Genomic DNA, 27222 nt, shown 5'->3' with positions numbered 1-27222 from the left:
CTTTCACCACCTAATTACTATTGTAATTATTTATTTACGTGCGCATAATCGCTCTATTATGGAGCATTCTGAAATAGTTGCACTTGCTTTTTATCTGAATTTTACCAAGCATTGATTATTTGAAATCAGTTCGGCGAGCTACAATTAACTCATGCATTCATCCTTCACTAATCATTCAAACATGGAACTGCTCCGTCATGCACATAGATAAAACAACACTTGTTCATTCAAAACAGAATAAATTCGATTGTTTAGCAGAAAAAAGGACAGGACAACGTTTTCAGTTCAGATAGTTTTTTTTCCGCATTGGTTTGTCGAGCTGCTGAACATGCCGCGTTCTTTGCATTCAACTTTTGAATGTGGGCAATGTTATATTACGTTAGTGGGTTCGGAAATTGAATTTGAGAATACGTTGACAGAGTTGCGCTCGAATATTTGTACATCGTTACAACTTTGAGAACACTATTGAGGTGAACAACTTAAACCATATTTTGTTTATCTTTTATTATCTGAGAAATTATGATTTTTTCCATATAATCAAATAAGCATGATAATATTCCAACATATTTTTACTACTTTCAAAACATGATGCATCTGTTTTTTCGTGGCGAAAACAATTATGCGGCCAAAAATGGAAATTTTCGAACACATTTTAAGATTTTTTGATTGTGAGCCGCCAGTTAAATATTCAAGTTGATCATTATGGGGAATCACTGAATCGTTCGGTTGTGTACATATTCTAGTGGAGCTCACGATCGACAGCTGCATTGGAGAATATTGCAAATAATTGGGAGCTTCAACAAAACCAAGACTATCAGCAGGAATAGGTGATTAAAACAATAGCAAGGTTCTTTCTAGGTATGCGACTTACTTATGGACAACGAAACGTTATAAACACGAGAGACACTTTAGTGGAATCGTGACAATTGGTAACCGAAAACCATGCAAAAATGATTTGTTCGAATCTGAACTGCAACAATCTTTGTAACGGCGAGGAATGTGATACGGCGTGACACTACCCAATCGATTTCGGCAACGCTCTCTATTCAAATATTTCATATCAGTGGCGTAGTGTGACCGGGTGACACCCGGGGTTCGTCTTAGGTATCACCCCTTCCATTAAAACATTTTTTTTGTTCTCCGGTCCCGGTTTTCTTCCAGCTCCTTTGCCGTGGTCCAACGTCAACCGCTCCTGGAACCGCTTCAACACTCTGGAGACGGTTGAATGGTGAATGTTCAACATTTTTCCCAACTACCGGTGCGACAGGTCAGGAAATTCCAGGTGTTTGGAAAGAATTTGTTCTCTCTCTCTGGTTCACCTCCATTTTCGTTGAATCGAAAAACACGACTTCGAGTTTGACAGCATGTAGACAATACACATCAATGAGAAAGTGTGCAAAATTTGGTTGATTTTTACCCAATGGTAAAAAAGTTATGCCCTGTTGAATGTGTCGCAATCATTTCGTGTTCGCCCTTTAGACTCAGAAGTATATCTCATCGATGAATTAGTACAGAAGAGAACGAATAAACGGATCCAACGGTTCCACAGGTCCTACACTGTGGATTTTCAAGCAAAAAAAAGCATGTTGTCCTCATAAACTCGAAGAGCGGCCTGCAAACCCTATGAATTCATTTTTTTTGTTCTGGTTCTCTACAAAATATGAACTCCTACTTTTGTCCCTGAAATTGTTGAAGCATTGTCGGAAGATGCACTCTCCATCTCAATTACGAGAATCGTTACTCAAATTAGCACCCTTTTCCCATTCAAAATAAACAAAAAACAATGATTCTTTTACATTAACTTTTCGTAGTGAAGTCTTTCACTGAAAATACCACCAATCGCTGACAAGCGACTTTCATCCAAAATCTTGAATATTTTTCGAAACATGATATATAGGGCCTGATCACGAACATCACTGCCACATACGCTTTCACTTCACGTACTCTTCACTTATTTTCTTCGTGTCTATCATCATTGTCACGGACAGTTGCAGGGCTCTGCATAATCATAGTCAACTACTAACTCAGCTGACTAACTGACTGACTATATCCATAGTCAGTTAGTAATGACTTTTGGCTTCTTCACGCAGTTTCTCCGCCAAAACGACTGAACAGTCAGTCAGGCGTTTAGTCGCCAACTCCCTCTACCGACTCGACTATATCATTTCATTCTTCCCAGTCAAATTGTGCTCATTGCATTTTGAAATAACTTCCCTCAAACTGAATTCGTTCCTCTCTTTCTCTCTCCCATGTACATGTGCATGCATCGATGTTTGAGTTCAACGTGGATTGACATACGCTACAGGTCAGCTAGATTCTTTTGTATCGTGCACGAAAATTACTTACATGTATAAAATAACGTGCAGTGTGTGCGCTATTTTGCACGCCTAAAATACTAACTAATACTAACGCGAGGACCTTTATAGCATACTTGATAAATGTCTAAGTTCGTTGGTTTGAGTTCACGATGGGTAGACAATAAACCGTCCATTGATGGGGAACTTCTTTTTTGCATCAGAAATCATGTTTTCGTTCCATTTTATATGGACGTAAAAATAAGAATGTGTACGCGGGTATGAATTAGTGTCAGGGGGAAATGGAAGTCGAGTCAGTTAAAATAACCACTGACTGGACTAGTTCACCAGTCATCCTCGCTAGTCAACGCTAGTCAATTCATTTTCTAGTCAATCCACTTTTTGTTGGCGGCGACTACCGAAGCAGTTCTAGTCGAAGCGAAGCTGTTGAGAGTAGAGTCGGTCCTCATTTTTCACCTTCGAAGATTTCGGGCCCTGGACAGTTGTGTGTAAAAATAAACTCCGTGAAGTGAGAGTGTTCATTTCAGTTTATAAGAGACATGTTTGAATGTTATGTCGGTTGCATAATTTCGGACGTGCGAATGTTATGTAGGTAAAATTAATACAGTGTATGAGATAATGTTCCATTTAATTAAAATATTAAGGACCGCACGAATGAGATCATTTCCTTCGGTGTGGATGAGACGAAGGCAAGCCATCGGTAGGTCTTGTTAGATTCTTGGCAAACCAAGGATTTAACCATCAAGTGTAGAAAACAAACATTCCATGATTCATTTGCTTGGTTCGTTAGTTTACTGTATCAAATGCTGGTTCAAAGATGAGGAAGAATACTTGGTTGCTCGTGACTAATGTAGTAGTTGAACATATGGGAATGTAATTTTATTTTCTCTTGCTATAAATTACTCTAGATATAAAACATGACTATTATGTTTAAAAATCGACATCTCGCATATTCTTGTTCTTAGCTCTGTCTTACTCATTTGAATAGTGAGAAGTATTTAGTATAGGTCAAGGTTAGAATCATTTTGACGTGGGACTACGTCTAACCGGAATATATGGGGGGTAAAATGAAAACATAAACACTGAACATGCAGGAAAAAATGCAAGATTTCGAATGCTCATAACTCGAACATTTTCTACTGAATCGGAAAGATGTTTGCATCAATTGATAGGGAATATTTCTACGCATCTATCGCAATTAATAAAGTTTTATTTTTCATTGGGTAAATAATTGAATAGCTGTAAAAAGTTAAGCGTTATATAAACGCTCTTACTGCCTCGTTTTGATTGGCCCGCTTTACGGTTTCTCCAACACAGACTTCAAAATCAAGCAGCCTTGGGGAAATCGGAATTGCAAATACATGAAAGTAGGGGGACTTTTGTTCTCTCCGAAATGTGTTCTCTAACACAGACTTCAACACCAAGCAGCATTGGCGAAACCGACATTGCAAATACATGAAAGTAGGGGGAGCTTTTGTTCCCACCGAAATGTGTTTCCCTAACACAGACTTCAAATTCAAGGAGCGTGGGGAAGTTGGCATTGCAAATACATGCAAGTCGAGGGCATTTTTGTTCCGACTAAAATATGTTTCCTCAACACAGGCTTCAAAACCAAGGTGTCTAGGAAAATTGGGATTGCAAATTCATGCAGGTCGGGAGTGTTTTTGTTCCGACTGAAATCTGATTACCTATAAAGACTTCTAAACCAAGTTGTCTGGGGAAATCGGCATTGAAAATGCCACATGCAAACTGCGAGTACTTTTGTACTCGCTTACCTATGTGCAGACTAGAATGCGTTTCCCTAACACGGTCTTCTAAACTTAGGTACCTGGTAAGATCGTGCAGACACTAGAGACATGGCATTTGTTCAAATTTTTTCTCACAACGCAAATATATTGAATTCAATTGAATTCGGAAATTGTTTCATTCAATCAAAAATTTAATCAATACAAACAAAGGTAGCTAGGTAAGCGAAGGTAGTCCCACGTCAACCTTGCGGTAATATCATAGATATAAACCACCCATTTTTTTTAAGAACCGTTACTACAATTCTGATGAATAATAATATCTTCTATCTCCCAGAACAACCCCAAATTTATCCACCTTACAATTAGTATAATCTGAGCTACTGAGCTACAAATGGGATTCTGAAGTTTAATCCTCTTATCCTACTCTATCTTACTTATCTACTAACAATTTATGTAATTGTGGTCCAGGATCATAATATCGAGCATGTGGTTTGGTTATGTAAAAATGCATCAAATAAATTTAATTTTGAATTTCGGAAGGGTCACACGAACTTCCCAATAGAGCACTAATGGCCATACAATATTCAATATACACCCCATTGCTATAAAGTTATTATAACCAACTACAAACAATGTTCCAGACAACGTGGCAACGAAGGAGAAAATGCTGTTTATATTAATGATATATTTCTATAGTCATAGAATTATTTGATTTTGGCATATATTTTTGTAGATCTTAACTTGTGTTTTAAAATGATAAATAATGTCTTCTTGTCTTCTTCTGCATAATTGAATAAACATAACAAAAGGGTAGTAATGCTTTAATATGGTATAATAATGGTATTTTTGTGTACATTTTTGAACAGGATGTGGTTCCGGATTCTACCACATTATTTTATATAACCCGTTTAAAGGATACAAACTGTGCATTGAAGGCCAAAATACCAGGTATTTATAGCGAGTTCGTTTTTGTTCAGTTTCAACCCCAGTTTCAACCTAACTGCTGTCAAAACGTTTTTTATTCACTTAGTTTCAACCTTGTTTCGCATTATGTTCAACCCGAAAGCTGTTGGGTTCGCACTGAGATGTTTCACGGGCTCGCACTCGGGTTCACCGATACAACTATACTGAACTGTCAAGTTCCGAGTATTGGGAAATCTGAAAATAAAGACTAAGAAAATGAAAAGCTTGCTGCTTTTGCTTACGGATAATTGGAATCAGAATCCAATTTGGATTAAGATTTTGAGAAGTATATTCGCGTTGATGGCATTGAGCTTCGTGTACTTTTATTGGGAGACGAAAATGATTATGGATTTTCAGGTGGAATAAATATGCTATCAAAATGAAAATTATGTATGGAAATTTGCTTTTACGTATCGAATATGTATTCTATATGATGAAATAAGAAGTTTTTTTTTCCGAAATTGCGGAAACATTTTTAAACGAAAACTGTGTCTGATGATGAATTTATATTATAATAGTAAGATTTTGTTGGAGAAACAGGAAATGTATAGACAAATGCTTAAGTTAGTGTCAGGACTACATGTGTTAAGTATTCAAACAACATGATGTAGAAATTTCAAATTTAAATAATTTTACACTACACTCGGACCTGCTGATCTGATACCAGACGTCAACACTTTACATTTGCCATCGAAAATATAAACAACTCAGAGTATATAACGCACACTAACAAACCGCTTCATTCGTGAACCTGAAAACGTTTTTTATTACAGAGTCAGTTTGGAACTAACCCAGGTTTAAAAACAAATTCGCTATTAGATACGAGTACTTTTTTACCCGTTTTCATTTGTGTTCACCGAAATGTGTTTCCCTAACACGGACGCAAAATCAAGGTACCTGGGGGAAATCGTCATTGCTGACACATGCAAGTTAGAGAGCCAATGAAAATGGTCATCTTGACTTTTCTAACGGGACTTTTTGCCGAATGTTGGCTCCCGCGAAAAATGCCTTTGCAAGATTTCAGGTCAATCGGACTTTATTTAGAGCCGTTATAATATTTTTTTGTGAATAATTAAAAGTATAACATTATTTTGAGTTGTTATAATTATTTGTATTTGTAATTCGAGTAATACAGTGGTGTTGCGGAAATGGTCAGAGGGCACATGAAACACAAGCTAAGTATTGTGAAACAAACTTTACAACTTTACAATCCGAAACAATGTTGACTCCTATTGAAATATATGAATTAAAGTTAACTTTTTCGTCAAACATGTATTTTGTTTAATAGGATAATACGATCTTTTAGATTTGGTGGAAAAAAACCTTCTATTCTATAAACTATTCAAAAAATTTTCACATATTATAAACTTTCCTTATTACATATTTTATACATTTTTTTATCTACATATATATTATTTATAATATATTTCTCTGTTAAGTAGACGCTAAAACGATGCAATGTAAAACCGCCATTTCCATCCATCCCGCATTTTTAAGAAATTCAGGAAAACCTAACTCTTTCATCGATCGATTGCAGGAACAAAACCGTGTCTGAGAAGAATCTTTGCTCAGTCATGATCTATACTGCTTTCGAGAACAAGCGTTCAGAAGGAACAGATGTAGCTGAATTGCACAAAAATTGTATAGCAATTTTAAGAACGTTTGGATATTGTGCTCGCATTTCTGCCTCAGTTCAATGGAAATTCCTCCGGCGCTGCCATTTTCATGCACACGATTTCTTTCAGTCTCCATTGAATCGTGGATCGCCCACAAGTCGTCGGAAGTGGTGTTTGTGTCTGGCTCTTCTGATCTTCGAATATTGTTTTCGAAAACCTGTGATTCTTCTGCAGCTGTTTTGAAAAGTTCCCCTGTGAAATATTAGTAATATTGAAGATAAAATATTTTGTGTCTGTTCTGTGTTTATTTCGGGGATTATGAAGTGTTGTGCCCGCGTAGAGTTTCCTTTTTTCGACATCATTAAAATACTTCAAGATGTACATCATAATGCTTTTTTTACAGACAGAACCTCAGCAGAACTAAGCTGCATATTCGTGTAGCTCTGAAATAGATAAAAAGTAGTATTAGTACTCGAAAAGAATCGATCAACGAGTCAGGTAAACAATTGTCAAAGTTGTTTAAATAATGTTTTGTTGTAAGAATTTATCGAAGAACTCAAAAGTTGCCGCAGCTTTGTGATTCTCCGCTGCTCGGGATTACTCAGGGTCGTTATAAGCTGCTCGTTAACACTCAGACAAAACCACGCCGCCCACAATTTTCCAGGAGCCTGCTTTTTCCCGTTTACCCTAAATAGAGCCACTCGCGTCACTCGTGGGGAGCCTCTCTTACTATTGTTCCCAAGGCTCCTGTGGTGAAACCTTCTATTTGACCGACAACGGACGAGGGCTGACGGCTACCTTTGTGAGCCCGGAATAACGGACAATAAATTTAATATTCAGGGCTGTTTGTTAGAAGGGAACGACACTTAAGGTAATGGTATTGAATTTTTGTATTTCGGAGGGGGTTTACAGCACACGGTACTTGCGTCTGATTCCACTGGGCTTCGGATGTCTGCGTGCGTCGAAGGAAATCTAGGTTTCCCAATCGCGTGGTATTCTGTCCCTTGCTGGGGGGAAGGAGGTTTCTGGTTGTCCCTTCCGCAGGGCCTCTTTCTGCCGTGTCCTTTCCGATCTCCTGTGGTCCTCTTTTATATGTAATAAAGAAAAGGCCCACTGGTCGGACCTGACCAGCTGGCGTTAACACCGCGGCGCCCCCATTCAATTCATTTTCCCAATTACCTTTTCTTATTAACTTTTTTTATACTAACGATGTTCACAGCTATCAACAACTTGAACATATAACAAAACCTAATAAACAAACAACACTTAACATTACTACTATCTACATATTTAAATCAAAGACATTTACTTTACACGACGCGCACTTCTATTTCCGGAGACGGTCACTAACAGAAAGAAAGACCACATACAACGGACAAAAGAGAACAATGTCGACAGGCCGAATACAATTGTACCCTGTCCCTTTGAGCGACGGTACGTCGCCCCATTCATGGACGCGGCCTCTCGTCTACTCAAACCGGTCCATTGTTAAGTACGCGGGGTCCCTCAGATGAGTAAGTACGGAGCTTGCAATGACCCTGTCAATTGACATATGGCAAATTTTGTTGTCTGCGGTTTTGCTGGATTTCAGTGATGGCAGAGTCATCACTTTAGCCAATGGTGAACGACTGTTACAGCTTATCGTCCAAACTCTCGGTTTTTCAAATCCACTTCCTCTTTTCTCCCAACTGTCTAGTCCCTTCCACCAAGAACCAACACTCGCAGGTATAACAGGTAAAGGTAAAACTATCTTCGACTTCTGGCAGTTCTCACATCACGAACCAGTCAAGGATAGGAATGATCTTTATTTAACGAAGAGAGATGAAACCTTATTCCGACTGTTTTCCAAATCCTCACTTCAGGGATGGAGTTTGAGCTTGGGTCGACTGTACGCTTCACTTACACTTTACTTACAAAGAACACATTTTTTTCTCTTTTCTCTAACGCATGTGGCAGTCATAATAGAAATATAGTTGATAATTTTTTTTGCTACATTACCTTCATTTATTGACGTAGGACTACGTCTGACCTTTCAATATAGGGGCTCATTTCAATATTTCGGTGTGAAAAAGTGTTCAGTTTTTGAACGCTAATACCTCCTCAATTAATGAATGGATTTTGGTTCCAAATACACACATTGATAGGAAATATCCTCAGCAATTGTTTATATGCTACACATTACGGGTTTTCAGCTTATATAAAGTTCAAATTGATGAAAAATTGGAAGAAACAATTCCATTCTTTCCCATACATTTTATCTGCAATCCCGCAGCAAACAGCTATTCATTACAAGCAACCACGGGTACGGGCGAAACGTATGGACAAGGTGAAGGAGGGAGACAAAAAGAGATTGTAAATAAATATAGGCGGTCGCTACAACGTTAACTATATGGCTATATAAAGTGAGCGATGGTGGGGATTGGCCACATTCTATCATCGGACTCCAAGCAGGAAAGACTATCTTGAAATTGGTAAGAGATATCGCTGCATTTACCGCGGATGTATGCGGTGCGATACCGCAAGAGTGAGAGACAGGAGTTTCAATGGGATGTGGAGCAGAAGAGCCTATCGAAGTGTGTTAACCCTTTCGTTACGAGCGTCGTCTTTAGACGACATGAAATTCATACTGCTCTTTGATCACACCAGCGCGATGTGCATACTTTTCGGCGCAGTGCTCCGTATAGGGGTAGCACTTCGGCGGAGCACACTGCTGTAATGAAAGGATTGAAAGCGGTGGAAGCGTCGCGCCGGGTGAATGAGTGGCTAATCGTGCTCGATTTGATAGAATGCTGGAGTTTTTAAACGGTTTTATTTAGCTGTGACATATTTGTATGTTTGTATGTAACATGTTTGTCTATGGCGCTGTACCACATTAATTGAAATTTGATCCCTTTCCTGTTGACCGGTTGATTTGAAATTTGGAACACACCTTTATATCTGCAGTTATTATAAAACTGCGTATTTCATGATATTTAAAATCCATATTTTCTCAAAGCCCCATCAATATGGGTATCGAATGAAGGACTTGACTAGTAGAACACATTTATTCATGAGGAGTGCAAAGCCCAATTATATCACGATACCAGACGGTGAATTCCTATTACAATATGCTTGCCATCAAGTGTGTGTTCGTTGCCGGCTGAACAATAACCCCTACAAAATTTGCACCCCACGACATTTGCACGACAAATTTTGATTTTTTCGTATTTGAATCTAAACGATTGAGTGTTTGCTGAGTGCTGAGGTTTTATTTTATCCTCTGATTTTTTTCTGTAATTTAGTGCATGTAAAGTTGGTCATTCTGGGATCTGTGCTCCATGATTTTCGAATAATGGACACCCCTTGGTGTAGTCCTACGTCTCTCCGGTTATGTCCCCGACATTACCCACCCGTCTTTTTTTTCCATCCCAAAATAATTTGAATCAAGATATTTTCTTATCATTTTCATTTCTAAAAAAAACATGATTTTGTCAAATTTTGCAACGAACGATAAGGAATAAAACTACCACTTCTCACGAAAATCTGAGAACCACTATATCGGTTTGGAATGGAGTGCCTTCACGAGCATATGGGAGCATTCCACTCTGCAGGACCAGAATATTATATTCATTGCGATTCTGCATTCTGCCGTATTTGTATTTCGTTCGAGTTATAATTTCGCATTCCCTATTTCGAACGTTTGGTCATTTCATATTCAAAGAGAAACAGATCGAACGAAATGCAAAAACAACTCGAACGGAATACGGAACGGTATTTTATCAAGTCGAGCGAAATTTAGAATCGGGGTGATTATTTGCTGAGCTGCCACCTGTTCTGATTTATTTTAAATCGAATTGCGTCAAATTAAGTATACCCGGGAATATGGGAATTCCATATTTAGAAACTCATATTTTGAAAATCGACTCACTATTGAATTTATAACTTTATTTTTCAGACTGTTTCACACTGCTATGAGAATTCAACTAAATTTCCACTCTACTCTCATTGCTCACAATTTATGGTTGATTCGCAACGTTATAGGACACACATACGTTCGGTAGTCTATTGGTGGATTAAAAACAACATGTCAGCATAGAAACGCCCAAAAGTCGCGAGCAAAGTCTGAACCACGTTCCATTCTATGAAATTCTTTACTGTATAGAACACTGGTTAGAAAAAAGGATAACTGGAAAAAATGTTTCATCGTGTAAGCTGGTTTTGAATTTTTTCTATAAAAACACCAGCTCCACTTGATTGGACACTGATATCGCTATAGAAAAAGGAATACTTGCAAGCAATTTTGAACGCAAAATGTTTCACAATTTGATTTTTTTTTGCACTGCTGTCTGCCGTCTACCAAGTCCTGAAACAGAAACTAAATTTCCTTTTTCCAGAACATATAGCGGCACAACCGCTTCGTTTTTGTTTTGCCAGTGAATAAGCACATTCCCACAGAACGATGATTACAACTCGTTTCATTCAGTGTACAGCAGCGTGTATGATAACTGTCAGTTGGGCGCGATAGAGTCGGAATTTGAATGTCTGGAATTTGGCTTTTATTTCACATTTTATTCCCCAGCGAAAAAAAGGAAGGTATGGAGAGAAGGTTTCGCAGTTTATAACATCGGGAGGTTATGTAGTAATGTACAATAATGAATGTCTAGAACGCTGATAAAGAACTGGGTTATTTATCATGTTATCATTATTAACAGATACAATAGAACAATTCCACGCAGAATTGTTCATTCTATAATTCAACTCTCTTTGATTTTGACATAGGACTATGTCTCTGATTTCTATACAAGGGGTCACTCTATGAAAAATGTAACGATCTATTAAGAGTTTTCAAATGCATATTACTCAAAATGGTTATTGCGACATATGTTGTGTTATATATTATTAGACACGAAATTTATCCAGATTTTTTTTTGCTTGAAACATGAACAGTGAATATAGTAAAAAAAGACGGGTGGGTAATGTCGGGGACATAACCGGAGTGACGTAGGACTATACAAAGGGGACAGCTTTTGTTAAATATATATTTTAAATATATTGTTTTATTTTCTCCTCCTACGTGAATACCTACCTATCTACCTGAAAAATGGATTAGTTTACTGTTTACTCTTTATGAATATGTTGATGGTTCTGAAAAGAACCTTTGGTGTTGTGTTTTTGTTATCACTCGATATGCCCATCTTGTTCGGTTAAACCTTCCTGTTTAGCTATTGCGTTTGCCACTCGCCACAGCTTTCACAGTTGGAAAATGTCTTCCCATCCAGCTTGTGACATGTTGTTCAGTAAATTACATTCAATGTGACGTGCCGGAGAAACACTTTGCCACTCACTGAAACTATTTGTTGCCTTGATGAGCGCCGAACCGAAGCTGCTCTGTTCTTGATGCGGGTTTTCTGATTGTCGTGAGCAGCTTTGCAAGGCAACTCGAGCACTCCGACGGCCGAAACTCTATAATCGCTGTTAGGTATACTGGTGCTCCGGCACCAATCCGTTCGGCCTAGTTACCCTTGCGGAGCAATCAGTGAATGCGACCAACAGGGAACTGGAGACCTGCACGGTTCGAGTGAGACTTTGCCTTTCCCTTAACTTGTCCTCCTTTGTTACGTCCACGATGCCGATGCCGTACAACATCACGGGTTTACGGTTTGAAAGAAAATAAGATATTTTTTTGGGGTCCGCGTGTTTTATACTCTAGCGGTACACACTCACAGGATAGAGACAAATCGGCAGACTCAGCCAGAGGGGCGAGTCCAACGAGACGAACGAATGAGCGTTAAAAGGGAGCGATGGCAAAAAAATACATTCATTACGATTTGTTCGCTCGTTGGATTCACATGCAGGCTAAAAAGGGTCCTTTTCAGGATCACAAAATTATCTTCAATCTAAAGAGTTTATTGTTTTTTTATCACTCGATATCCTTATCTTGTTCGGCTAAACCTTTCTGTTTAGCGATTGCATTTGCCACTCGCCACAGCTTGTGACATATTTTACAGTAAATTGCATTCAATGGCACGTCGCATTACCACCACTCAGTATCGGATTGGAGGTTATTTTAACCTGTAATTGAACATTTGCGATGACAGTGGTACAGTGTCGACTTTCAATGTGGGGTCATAATTTGGACCCCGAACTCTATGTTTACAAAAATGTCCAACTAAATATGTCGCATTACAGGTCCGTCCAATTAGCTAAATGTCGAGATAAGTGTAAATTACTGTACTTTCAATCTAGAAGCAATTTAAGAATTGGTGAAAATCAATAAGCTCAAAACAACTGCCAAATTCACATACTCATCATATCCTGGCAAACAAATTATGAAAAACTCAATTTGTGTTTTATTATTATTTTGGATATTGTTTTAGAATGCATTGAACTGTATTTCCTAAACTCTTTTTTGGAAGGATTAATGGCCCTGAAAAGCGCCTTGTTTTATGGAATGGTTCCAATTTAGAAAACTTAGTACTCGTGGTTTTGAAAAAAACCATTTCGAACGCCCTCGATGCCGCCTTGTTCTGGATTTGCCACCAAAGCAGATTGTAAAAAGAACAAACTTTTTTCTTCTGCTACCAGCTGCCGTTTTGCGATTGCGTTTGCCACTCGCCACTCGCTGCAACTGCCTGTTGTTGTCTTGATGTCCACCGAACCGAATGTGGTCTGTTCCGAATGCGGGTTTTCTTATCGTCGCGAGCAGCTTTGCCAGCTAACTCGATCACTTCGGCGGCCGAAACTATATAACGCCGGCTAGGTGGACTGGTGCACTGGTACTAACGCGCTCGGCCTAGCTACCCTTGCGGGGAAGTCCAGATCAACACGGTTCGAGCGGGATTTTGCCTTTCCCTTCACTTTTCCTCCTTTACCATGTCCAGACATGGCTGCTTGGGTTGGTTTGTTGATGTGTTGTGATGCGAACCGATGTGGTGTACGGTTTGAATGAGAATGATCGTTACGGAAGGAAGGAAGGTCTTGAATTATAGAGACTTTAAACTTTTGCAGTTCATTCGTCTCTAGCCTTGAGAAAGGCCCTTTGAAAACTCTACTCTACTCTATTACTCTACTCCAGCGCTACCACCTCCGCCCTCTTGCCTTGAGAAAGGCACTCGATCCCTCGTCGTCCAGCTCGTCCAGCAACGACGTTGTCCAGTCGGTGTCCACACAAAGAATTATCGTTACGGTAGCGGAGCGGGGATTTTTAAGCTGGCTGGCTGGCTCGAGAATTACGCATGTGTGAGACTGCGACCAATGTTTCGTTCATTTTTTTCTTTTTCCTTTCCAATCGTGCTTCATTCTATTTCGCTGCTGCTCTGGTTGCTCGTTTTGGTCGGTACGATTTGAGGAGCACAAAATAGACCAATCAAAAATGGGCACATAGTGCATTTTGACAATGCTTGATATTTCACAATTATTCAATTATTTATCTCAAGAAAAATGAAATGTTATTCGTTATGATAGATGCGTAGATATATTTCCTATCAATTGATGCAAAAACCTTTGCGATCTATTGAGAAATGCTCGAGTTATAAGCGTTCCAAATCTTGCATTTTTTCCTACTTGTTCAGTGCCTAGATTTCCATTTCACCCCCTATATCTTCCGGTTAGACGTAGTCCTACGTCAAAAGTTAACAATTTGTCGATTTAATTGGGTATGTTTTCTTTCGATTGCACTATCTACTCGCTTCCTCACCGACGCAACGAGCAATCTTTTTGCTTAGACTCGGGCGTTAGCTCATAATGTGAGTTGATGCGTAAAATGAATTATTCTCCATTTACACCCATACCTCGCTTTACGGCCTAGATACGTTCCTGGGCCGCTAAGAAAAAAAGCCGTATAACGAATCAATTATTCCAATACAAATTCATACAAACTCTATCGGATCGGTTCCAAGCTTGTTCAACGAAAAGCCGTATAAAAAGCGGCCGTATTGCGAGGTATGGGTTTACCGATAATGGGCAATAATTCTATATTATATTGTATGTTGTCCAATCAATTTGTGCTCAATTCATGTTTTTATCGTGTAGATCTCACTACTAACAATTTGTGTAATTGTGGTCCAGGATGTCATAATATCGAGTATGTTGTTTGGTTATGTAAAAATGCAATAAATGAATTTAAATGGCTGCTGATTAAGAAGATAGAAAGAGTATACTCACGTAAATCAGATTATGATAGCTGGAGTAGTCATGATGTTACAGGACTATAAAGTTACAAACAATGTTCCGGACAACGTGGTAACGAAGGAGATAATGCTATTTTTATCTATAATATATTTTTGTAGTCATAGATTGATTTGACTCAGGCTTATATTTATGTATGTCTTAACTATTTAGACTTGTGTTTAAAAATGATACATGATGACTCTTTGTCTTCTTCTGCATGATTGAATAAACAGAAGAAAATCGTAGTAATGGCTTTAATGGTATTTTTGTGTACATTTTTGAACAGTATGCGGTACCGAATTCTACCACGTTATGTCATCTAACCCGTTTGAAAGATACAAGTACATACAGGAAACGGTTTTTCCAGGTCATCCATTTGATGTATCAAAAGAGAAAAAAATACAGATTTTGAACAATGAAAAAATCAATTTAAATGCAATTACTACACACAATCACATTCCTGTGTCAAGATCCCGTCCGTGCCCCTAGGCTCAGACCCATCAACTTTTTTTTATAACTTATAAAAGTGGCATGATTCGATCGTGAGTTCGAAACTCAGGGCTCTCATTTGCTCATCTATGTGTTGTTATAGAATAACTACATCAACGCAACAATTATCATGCAAGTTCTGCTACTAGGGAAGCTCTGTTTGTAACAAGAGAAAAAACATCGGGCGGTTATAATATTAATAATTCAACAATGATTCTATCAACTGTCCAGTCTGCTGAACAATGGAAGAACAGAATAAAATACTCTAAATCAGGGTTTTCAGTTTTTTTCATGGCAGAGCACTATTTATAGCAAAAACATTTGATGGAGCACCTGTATTCTTAATCAATAAAACAAATCCTAATTGCAATGACATTACCCAACTGGAAACAACTCTATTTCGGTTGCGCGTCGCAGTTACACGACCCGGAGTAATCAAGATAAACTACTATATGCCCAGTGAAATTAAATTAAATATTTTTTTTTCTTGGATGGTTTTGGATGGATGGGAGTATTTGCTATAACTTCGCGGAGCACAAATTTCCCGCGAGCGCAATTTGAAAACCCCTACTCTAAATCTCAAAAAAAAAATTACGAGGGTTGGTGTTTTATATAAAAGTTTTTAATATAAAAATATTTTTTTAGTATGACTTTTTGACGGCGCATTTAAGATGTTTTTTTTTCCTATATGATGATGTCCCCTTAGCTACGATAACAAGTCTTGCAACTATGATCACAATATTTTTTTCTTTCGAGACTCATTTAACGTTCTGGTTTTTTTTTCGTTCAAGTTCTGTTCGTTATGAATCTTGACGAAGAAATAATACAAGTATTATGTAAAAAAAATATTAAATGACACACACTGTAGATCTAAAAAATCCAGGAAACCGCAATGCAGACTTCGATGAAAAAAAAAGCAGGTGAAAAGTTGTCGAACAAAGTCAAAACTAGAACGATTGCTGAATAGACCCTTACCGAGTTTCGTAACGTCGCACAAGGAAAAGCTGATCTTCTAATCATACCAAGCTCTCCCGATACTTATCATTTGAAAATCTTTAGGTTCCTATTCATAATTTACATCTCACCGAAACAAATGGGTTATTCATGCTGTCTACTAGTGAAAGTTTCCTGCTTAATATGGAAAACGGCGAAACGATAATTAATTTTCTGCTTACGATCTCGACTAATTCACTAGATAACAAACGTTCAAACGTAGAAATTTTCCTTCCAATAAATAAAGAAATCAAAGCAGAATTTATCTTACAATCTTCATCCGAGCGGAGCAGATGAAGTACCAAACTCTGAACGAAGATGTTTCATCACGTTCCTGGAACGGAGTGCGAATTCAGTGTATTCAGCATGAAGAGGAGACTGGCAAAAAGCACGAAAGCATCGGAACAAGAGAGGAAAATAAGAATGAGTTTTGTTCGTTCAAAATTAATAAGATTATAATTTAATTCACATGGGAAATTTTAAACATCTCGTGATTTCTATCTATTCGTTTAATTCTTTGAGCATTCTTTGGAATTTCGCCTCCATTTGTGTGTGTTCCACAGCCGGGGCACGAGCGCGCGACGTAATTTGACGGTGGAAATGGAAGGTGAATCATCTCATCGTCAGTACAGTTCAAGTCAGTATTTTGCGAGGGTTGGCTTTTTCTGTATGAAAGATTGAGTACGTCTCGGATTGAGCCATATTAGATTTCAGCAGGGCGTAAAGTTGTTACCATAAATGATCTGGACTGCCGTTTCCTGCTTGTGCTTGTCACTTACTTGTCATGATGCCTGTTATTAATCAAGGTCGCCCTGATGCGTTATCATGTGAATTACAATAATAATGAAGAGGGAGAACGGTTAATCTATTTTTCTGTCTGTAACTAGGCAATGTGGCGTGCAAATGGAAGCGTATTCTTCTGGGTATGAATATTATTTCTATAAAATAACAACGATATCACTAGATTTATTTCACAATATTTATTTATTTTTTACCTCATTTTACTAACAATTGTAGTGCAATTTACAGAAGAAATCATCTATACTTGTTAACTACGTAAAAATAGTTAAATACTGAAATTAAATAGATCTTGAGAAACAGTAAATGATCCGGAAAACTTCGTTGTACTCTTGACTGTACATTCGTGTTGACGAAAATCCATCTGGATCAGGTTTCTTGGGTAAACTTTCTTTGGCAGTCGAAAAATGATGTCATTAATTCCACTCTAGTACGAAGATCACCCGAAATAGTGAACCCGATGAGAGTAGTAGCCATGTCAGTCCATCAAATTTGGAGACCAGATGAGATCTATGATGTGGAGAGAGTTTACCTAAAGAGGCCCAAATTGCTTATAAATTTTATCTCAGTGCTTGCAGATCCGCCTTTTGTTTCTCTTGGAGAGTGAGGATTATCCACAAACTAAATGGGAACGCATGGCGCTTTGCACTTCTGGTACAATTTGTGTTGAAGTGTTGCTCTAACTTATGTATTAAAAAACTGGGCTAATGGTGATGAAAAAAACCACAAAAGATAATTTACCACAAAACATTTTCGTTTCCTTGAATCCTACGTTCTTTATGCAACCTTTACACTTAAAATTGAATCGCCTCTTAATCGTGTGAAATGATGAGTTTAATTCAATACCATAATTTATTGGGTTCAAAGTTTTACATAAATAAATGTTCCAGCTTATGTTAGTTTGGGGAAAAATATATCCAATTTTTTCTCGGAAGTTTTAATGCATCCATTATATGTGTTGCCTAGATGCAAACCGGTCATCTCCAAAAATAAAAAAAATACAGGAAAGACGATTTTCTGTAGCATCATGCCAGAATGAGGTGAAAAATAAATCTCTTTGGTTCTTAGTGACGTTTTTTTTTCCAAAATATATATTTTTATCAAGGCTCGTATGGCCTGACGGGGCCGGAGTTCAATATTTTGACAGTTTTTCTTATTATCTATGTTAGTAATATGTAACCGATTACTCGCGGTCGGCTCGAGGTTAGTATTACAAGTGTTCTCGTAATTGGGATGTTGCTGTCTCCAATGCTCTGTACGTGTGCCCGACACGGGATACTTCCTATTGGGATGCAGCTGACCATTAATCAGCAACGCCCCCCTAGTATGTACCCCATATCTAGCGTGGTGCGTCTTCTCGACTCGAGGAATCCAGGATAGAATGGTCACTTAGTGACGTTAGACAAGGGTGTTTGAAGGTGCTCGTTCAAATGGCAGGGGCACATAAAGGGGGGTAGTTATTCAAATTTTCATTTGCTTTGCAACTCATTCTGGAGTTGGCCGTTTTTGCAGCGAATTAGAACTGAAATATCGTTATAACTCGCTGTGTCTGTTATTATATACACAACTATTGGGTTCTTCGGATGCAAGATAACAAAATTTGTTAAATAAGTAAATGATTTTTGAAAAAAAAATTTCTGAAATTTTTATTGAGTAACTCAAACATCAAGACGAAAAACTTACTAGAATAATTTAAAAAGCAAAAAGGTTTAGAAACTGTTTTTAATAGATTTCGACACCAATAGACATCCAGGAACTCATATTCTTGTGGCATTATCATCTTCGAAGGGCGCACACATTTTTCCCTAATGTCTTACTTCGTCCATCTTTTCTTCTCTGCTTCCTTCCCCTCCAGCGGTTAATCCCAGATTAAAAAAAATCAAACGGTCGTCAATCTCCCAGTTAGGCTCAAAATGTTTGTTCAATAAATTTTGAACATCATGCAGTTTCAGAGGGTTTACAGCAGTACCTGGGACCACTGCCGAAAGCCTACACCCAAACTAGCGTTGGCAGAAAACATGTCATCTTTGGCAGAAATGATGCCATTTAGTGTGCTAGAGAGTCAAATACGCAAATAATGAGTTATTTTAAAAGCTTAAAAATGGTTTGTATGTATGCGTGCAGAAATCTCTTTCTGTTTTCTTTTCTCATTTCATTTGGGATTGTGCAAAAAACAAAGTCCATACGACGTCAATGGGGATCGAACCAAGGCCGGCTGGAATGCAAAGTTATTTTGCACGACCACGCTATCCACATGGCTAATGATGCTTCAGCAGTTGTTCAGCAAATACATGATAATATTGCACTTGATTATAAAATGAAGTTGGGAAGTGTTTTCTAAAGGAGCGCATGAAGGAGAACAATATATATCTCGGTCTGGGCCGTGTATGTGGCAAAGTATGCGGAAAGCTTATTTGTCTGTTGTTTCTCTCGCTCGTATTTATCTTATATTGCTGTACCATGTATATTATACAAATGCTTACCAGTATTTGTGAGTCATGACATTTTCTGTTATGTTATATCTCATTAAATGTCATAGATCGGGATGACAAAACATGAGCTAAAAATCAATTTTGGGTGTACTGTTTCCAATACATCTCTTAATTTTCACAGCAGACTTTCTCGCTCTAACCTCCGTTCTGTAGAAAACCTCCCCTTAAGCCAGCACATTTTTATTATGCTTGATATTTGAAAATCTCTATGCAGAGGCGAATTTGAAGTGCCATTGTGCAGGGGTTTGAGGAATGTATTGCTGAAACTCTTTCAATCCAGATTAGTGTGATCTTCCCGGCTTGAACACCGTTCCATTCACCGAGAGAACGTCGTTGAACTCTGAAGGCTGAACGAGGGTCTCCATGTTTCTCAATTTCTTCACAATTTGGGCAAACACATGATCTGGAGGGATGAATGGATGCCCGGGAATGAGGAAAACGACATCCACCTTTTTCAGATGATTAGGGAATAATGCTGAAGCAATTTCATTTGAACTCTTTGGGTATTCTTGTTTTCCCCCAAGTGTAAATGAGCACACTATTTTTCGCCAATGAGTCCCTGCTAGAATCTCAATAATTAAATAATTTCTCAAATTTGAGGAGTTGGCCGGTTTGGTATATAGTCCGGATTTGACATCAAATGGGACAATCCGAAATATCTTGAATAACGTTTTGAATTTCATGCAAAAATAATGGATATCTATTTCCCCAACCTAATATTTTATGAAATCGCAGAAGAACCAACCATCCAATTTTACTGAAATTATTGAAACATGTGGTCACATTAATACTTTCTTTTTTAACGGCATTAACATTCTTATGGGAACTTTGCTATCACAACGCAGTATTACTTGAGTTACTAAGATCGCGGATAACGGACATTTATGAAAACACTAAAATGAGGAACAAAAACGGCATGTTAATGTGTGGCGCTAACCGCCAGTGGGGGAGCACTCCTATTGATATATTAGGCTGTCAAAAAAGTCCTGCGGTATTTCCGCGAGGTGTCGTTATAAGCGCGTAGTTCTAGTTGTATTCATTGTATCGAGTCATACTATAGCTTGTTGGAAAGGTATTTTTGCGCGCTATAATATAGTGTTTTGTGTTTTACAGCGTTTTGTTTGGTTAAGTCGTTCGTGAGTTATAGTGTCGCAAATATGGAGCAAAATAAAGAGAAAATCCGACATATTTTACTACGACATATTAGTACTACACTGAGAGAAATAATTAGTAAATATAATGAATTTTTTGGTAAATACTACCAATCTATAGTCATTTTCGACCGTACTAATAAACACATATGTCAAGCAGAACAATGATTCGGAAGCCCAATATCGGCTACATTTTCTCGCCGAAAATGCACGTATCAGAATTATATCCTTATTATACCTCCGTATTGCCTTATAGGAACAATGAAAATGGTTAATACGCGCTTTTCTCACCAATTTTCAGATATGACAATATCAAAGCTTACTAATGTTATCGAGTAAAATATACTAATCTCTGGTAGGGATGCGGGTTTGTTGACAATATGTACAAAAAACTTGTACATTCTACTAATTTTGCATTACCAAATGTATTTAGTAGTTTTCGACCGAGGATTTTTCTAAGGGTACTATGACAAAGGCAAAAATGCATCTCAAGCTGCCAATAAAATTTGTGCAGTTTATGGATCCCGATACAGTTTCCATTTCCACCGCACAACGATGGTTTCAACGTTTTCGTTCTGGTGTAGAGATCGTCGAAGATGCGCCACGCTCCGGAAGGCCTGTCGTCGAAAATTGCGACAAAATCGCTGAATTAGCCGAGAAAGACCAGCATAGTAGCAGCCGTAGCATCGGCCAAGAGCTGGGGATAAGTCATCAAACCGTTATTAACCATTTGAAGAAGCTTGGATTCACAAAGAAGCTCGATGTATGGGTGCCACACACGTTGACGCAAAAAAACATCTTTGACCGTATCGACGCATGTGAATCGCTGCTGAATCGCAACAAAATCGACCCGTTTCTGAAGCGGATGGTGACTAGCGATGAAAAGTGGGTCACTTACGACAACTTGAAGCGCAAACGGTCGTGGTCGAAGCCCGCTGAAGCGGCTCAGACGGTGGCCAAGTCCTCATTAACGGCTAGGAAGGTTCTGCTGTGTGTTTGGTGGGATTGTCAAGGAATAATCTATTATGAGCTGCTTCCCTATGGCCAAACGCTCAATTCAGACCTGTACTGTCAACAACTGGACCGCTTGAAGGTAGCACTCATGAAGAAGAAGCCATCTTTGATAAACAGAGGCCGCATTGTCTTCCATCCGGACAACGCCAGGCCACCCACTTCTTTGGTGACGCGCCAGAAGTTCCGGGAGCTCGGATGGGAGGTTCTTTTGCATCCGCCGTATAGTCCGGACCTTGCACCAAGTTACTACCACCTGTTTTTGTCCATGGCGAACGAGCTAGGTAGTCAGAAGTTAGCCACAAAAGAGGCCTGTAAAAATTGGCTATCCGAGTTTTTTGCCAATAAGGAAGCGAGCTTCTATAACGGGGGTATTATGAAGTTGGCATCTCGTTGGGAACAAGTCATCGAACAAAACGGCGCATATTTGATTTAAAACAGATGATTGTAACTAATTTTATGAACAAATGAAAATTCAAAAAAAATACCGCAGGACTTTTTTGACAGCCTAATATATGACCAACACTAATCACAATAAAAGTTGATAAATTGGGCGAAAAAACCACTTTGCGCATAATTCAGAGTCGTAGTATTTCAATTGGAATTTCACGTTTTATTCATTGTCAAACACCTTTGGCATTCAATTCTGTTTCATCAATGTTGTTCACACTCAACCAAATCGGAGCTTCGCTCGCCTTCCGAGCCTATCGAAGCACTTTAGAAGATAATATTATCCCTGAGCTGCATTTTTGAATTACCCGCAAACTTCGCTGAACTTGTTCGTTGTGTTTGTTGGACAAAGTTTAGATTGTTTTTGTATTCTGAAAGCATTACGCTGTCGGCTACTCCGGCAAAGTACTTTAACCTATAAGACATAATGAAAAGCAGCAGTTACAGTGGTAAAACCATACGCTCTACTTTGCCACGTCTGGGTTAGTTGACCAGTCGAGAAGGTGGGAGTCTACTGGAATTATTATTTTAACAACGTACGCAACATGTTTGGGGAAACTTTTTATGGTGCTATCATCTGTTTCGTTGACAGCTCGTTTGATGTTTATATATTTCCGTCGCCATGAGTTGCAATCTTGAGTGGAAGAGTACTTCGTTATGATGTTTCGTCAACAAACGGTCAACATCACAAGAGAATAAATTCCTAATAGACAGAAACAAACGTTATCATGCTACAACCGTATATTGAATGATTTATTTGTTTGGTGTTAAGTGGCATCTATGTTCCTGTAATTTCCAACAACTATGAATGAACACTGTTATCACATGTTCTTTTAGGCAAGTTGAATGATATACAATATTTTCCCACGTGGTACGAGATAGCTTCCCGAGTCGAAACAATTCAGAAACTTAACTAGCTTATGTTAGCTCAATGCTGCTTATTAATGTCCTTTTTCCAACACATCTCTCAATTCCGACACTGCAGAAAAAGAAACCATATGATTTCTGGATATTATTAATCCTCAAACATTAGTGTCGAAATTTTATAGCAGTCAGTCATATGAATGTAACGCATACATTATCAAAACGGAGAAGGAAAATCAGGCTCCAACTTTTAAAAATGCTGTTTTATACTCGCTGGCTAGATTGCGATTAGTACTCAAATTCGCAATGAAAATAAAAATATTTATTTCGTTGCCCCTTTTTCATTTGCTTCCTCGGATAAAACGATGCACGATGGTTGGTTACGTGAGTAACTTCAATTTCATTTGCCTCTAGGGTTGATAAAGGCTATTTCAGACAATGGAGGTTCCTGGGATTGAGTTGCTCGTTTAGAAATATTTTCAAACCCATAATGTAAACATTTCCATCTATCAAGACAGCCATTTCATGCCAAACCGATATAGTGGTTGTTAGATTTTCAAGAAAAGTGGTAGTTTTGTTCCTTGTTGCAAAATATTTGAATCGAATTTCCTTAATTTCCATTTTTGCCATACGTTTAATAACACGTTTAATAACAATAAATAAGCTATCCGCGATTTCAAATACATAGTCTTGCTTCAGCTAGAGAGCAGACAGCATGCTGATATCACACACATGTTGCTCGATACAAAGCCCAAGAGCAAAATCACTTCAGAGTGTCGATGGTGATGTGATGGAAGATTTCGCATATAACGGTGCAATTTTGTTCCGTTGGGCACCGCGCAGTCTGGTGGAGAATACTTCTGTATTTTTGTATAATACTCCCAGATTGTTGTTGTTTCTATCCTTTACCATCTTCAACTGCTTCTACAAAACCGCGCGAACCATCGGCCCTATTTTGGGGTCACCAGGATATGAATTATTTGGTGATACGTAACGTTATAATCTGTATTCATATTAGCATACATGTCAGATTGTACTCACTTAGCCAGATGGGCTTGGTTCTACGTTCTTATGATGGCATCGCCGAAAGCAAGAGCTAGAACACCACAAATCATCAGTCAAATAGTTTCTCGAAGTCGCAGAGTCATTATGAAAAAAATTTTCTACACGTTTGGTTAAAGCTCAACTAAAGCTCGAATCGATCAATAAAGGGATTCTCAAACTGTTTTGGGCAAGATACCCCTTTTCCAAAATTAATTCCTGCCTTAGACCCCATAGCAAAATTTCTTTGAGAATCCTATTTTTATTTTTTTTCTTACTGAATAATTATCAATTTGAAAACATTGCAGTTGGTTCAATAAATAAACTTGACATTATTTTCTCACGGAGGCGATCTGGCGTAGTTATAACATCCGCACCTCTCACGCAAAAGGTCACGAGTTCAATTCATACTACCCACATTCTTCCAAACAATGGAAGTAATATGACAAACCAGCCGAAAGTGTTGAAAGTCACTATAAGCAGAAAAAAAATATTTTCTCATCATTTTCAACAATTTATAAGTAAAAGTAAAAATTATTTAAATAGAAATAAAATTTAGTAAATATCAAGGGTAATCAGTAATTATTGATACAAATTACTCACAAACTATAAAAACATTCAAATCGCAAACCAATCTATCCACAACTACCAAAATATCAAAATACGGTTCAATATTGGTTAGTTAAAGCCTCAAATTCCGCGTTCGTTGATTTTCAAATGGTTCCTTCGGTTTCACGTTGTTTGTAACTTTAATCAAGCCTTTTTCGACAAAATATGATGAATGAAAAGATAGGCAATGTCTCACATCACAGGATACTGTTTTTCAATGTTTCGTTATAACTAGAACATATAACAACCTTCTACCTCATCTGTGTTCATGATAATCAACTTTTCTTGCATTATCAACTTGTTTCATTTCATCAATGTGATATAGTACTGATTTATTGTCCATTGAGGAATTTGAAAATTTTGAAGATCTAAAAACATTTTAGTAAAATCCTTGTGTGATGCGTCCAAATGAGTGACATATGATAATATAACATGATCTTGATGCTTTTGTGATAGTTTTGACAAATGTGGAAACTGTGAATATTCTCTTCTGCCTAAATTTTGTTTTGAATGTTTTGTCAGAAGACCGATATTATTGATATTGTTTCAATCAAACTAAAATCATCACCCCGCAACTGATACACAAATTTGAAAAGCTGAAAATCTTGCTATGCAAGGGGCTCTTGTAGGTCAGCGAACTCCAGCGTGTAGAAATAACCGAGTAAAGATTTCGTTGTTTTTCTCATATGGTTGAGCAAATAATCGAGTGTTCAAAGAATTGCTTCGAAGGTTTTTGATAACACTTATACTATAAAAATACTGATGCTATCTAGGGCTCAGATTTCCTGCTACTAAATGCCGTCTGTTGAATCACGCAATGAGTGGCCAGTACATTACGCAGCTGAAACTTTGAGCGAGCTGTAAAACCACGATTACGACCAACCATAGATGGTGCACCATCAGTCTCAATGTTCTTCCAAGCGATCGATTCTCCTCTGGTATCAGTCTTCATACATGTAGCAACAATAATTTCTTGGCACATATGTTCATCTTTAACCCTTCCATTACGGCAGTATGCTCCGCCGAAGTGCTACCCCTGTACGGAGTACTGCGCCGAAAAGTATGCACATCGCGCTGGTGTGATCAAAGAGCAGTATGAATTTCATGTCGTCTAAACACGACGCTCGTACACACAGCTCGTCGCGCGTATGTCGTCTATAGACGTCCAGCTGGAGAGCAAATCTGTTGGTCTATAATAAATTGAATAACATTTTTCACTCTTCGCGACCCATCTCAAGTTTCCTGAAATAATTTTTAAAAAAATTGTTACGCCATGCACATAGACGACCAAGCATTTTGGAAATTATTTTTCGATCACTTTATTCTAGTTCACTTCATTTAGCTATGTAAATACCTTGTATCTCTTGAATCAAATTAGAAGTTGAGTACATTGTCATTCAAGCTCCAACGTATTACAGAACGCATATGAGCTTGCAACCTAAGGGCAGGCTTGTTATACAGTAAAATATTAGGAGCATGTTTGTCCATGAATTTGATGATGACTTACTTCGTGTTATATCGCGTATATGTTAACAATACAGTGAAATGTTAAACATGCCTGAAGGACACATCATCTTGCACGAACCTGTTCACTTTTTTTACTTGCCGAATTTCCCATATTGTTCTTTTTGTACTTTTTTATTTTCATCTTGTGCACACTCATCGTGTGGTTTAGTTTCTAAAATTTGCAGCAATAATATTTTCTACTAAGATATTAGTCATTCTCACCGAATATACAGAATATACAAAATTATACAGAATTATAGATTTTTTGCAAAGATACAGAATTTATTTTTTAGAATTCTAATTTAAATGTCTAATTACAGTTCATTTGCTCTGTCTACTTTCTTACTTATAAACTTTGTTTTTTTTATCGTTTAGTCATGAAGATATGTACTGCTAAGGATGTTTTTGGGTCACTATTTTATAATTCCACATTCATCAGCGTGTGTTGAGCGAATATTCTCGCTTCACAATGCCAATAAAACAAAGTTCTGAAATCGGTTGGCTCCCATTGATCAATCGGAAATTGACGGAAAATTGAAGAAAAGCAAAGTTCAACAAAACCATAAACATCATACAATTTATAATGAGAAATTTTTTTTATGATTCATTTTGTTGTATATTTTCTTCCATTTTTCCGTTAGTTTTTTGATACAGATTTTTTGCTAAAAATACAGATACAGGTCGAACTCGATTATCCGGAGACTCGATTATCCGGGATTCGATTATCCGGAATTTTAGACTCGATTATCCGGAGTATTTTATTTTTGATTTTCGGAAATTTTGAATAATTTGTATAATAATTCCATATCGAAAAGCCAATATCAAAGTATCAAATGAAAGGGCTTGACTAGTAAGATGCAGTTATTTATGAAAACTGCAAATCCAAAATGGCCGCCACCACTAGATGGCGTCATATATATTTTTCACAACCCCATCAATATGGGTATCAAATGAAAGGGCTTGACTAGTAGAAGACAGTTATTTATGAAAAATGCAAATCCAAGATGGACGCCACCACAAGATGGTGC

This window comes from Toxorhynchites rutilus, chromosome 2 (assembly GCF_029784135.1).
Source record: "Toxorhynchites rutilus septentrionalis strain SRP chromosome 2, ASM2978413v1, whole genome shotgun sequence".
Classification (NCBI taxonomy): Eukaryota; Metazoa; Arthropoda; class Insecta; order Diptera; family Culicidae; genus Toxorhynchites; species Toxorhynchites rutilus.
The sequence above is the reverse complement of the archived record's forward strand: the minus strand, read 5'-3'. Positions refer to the sequence as shown.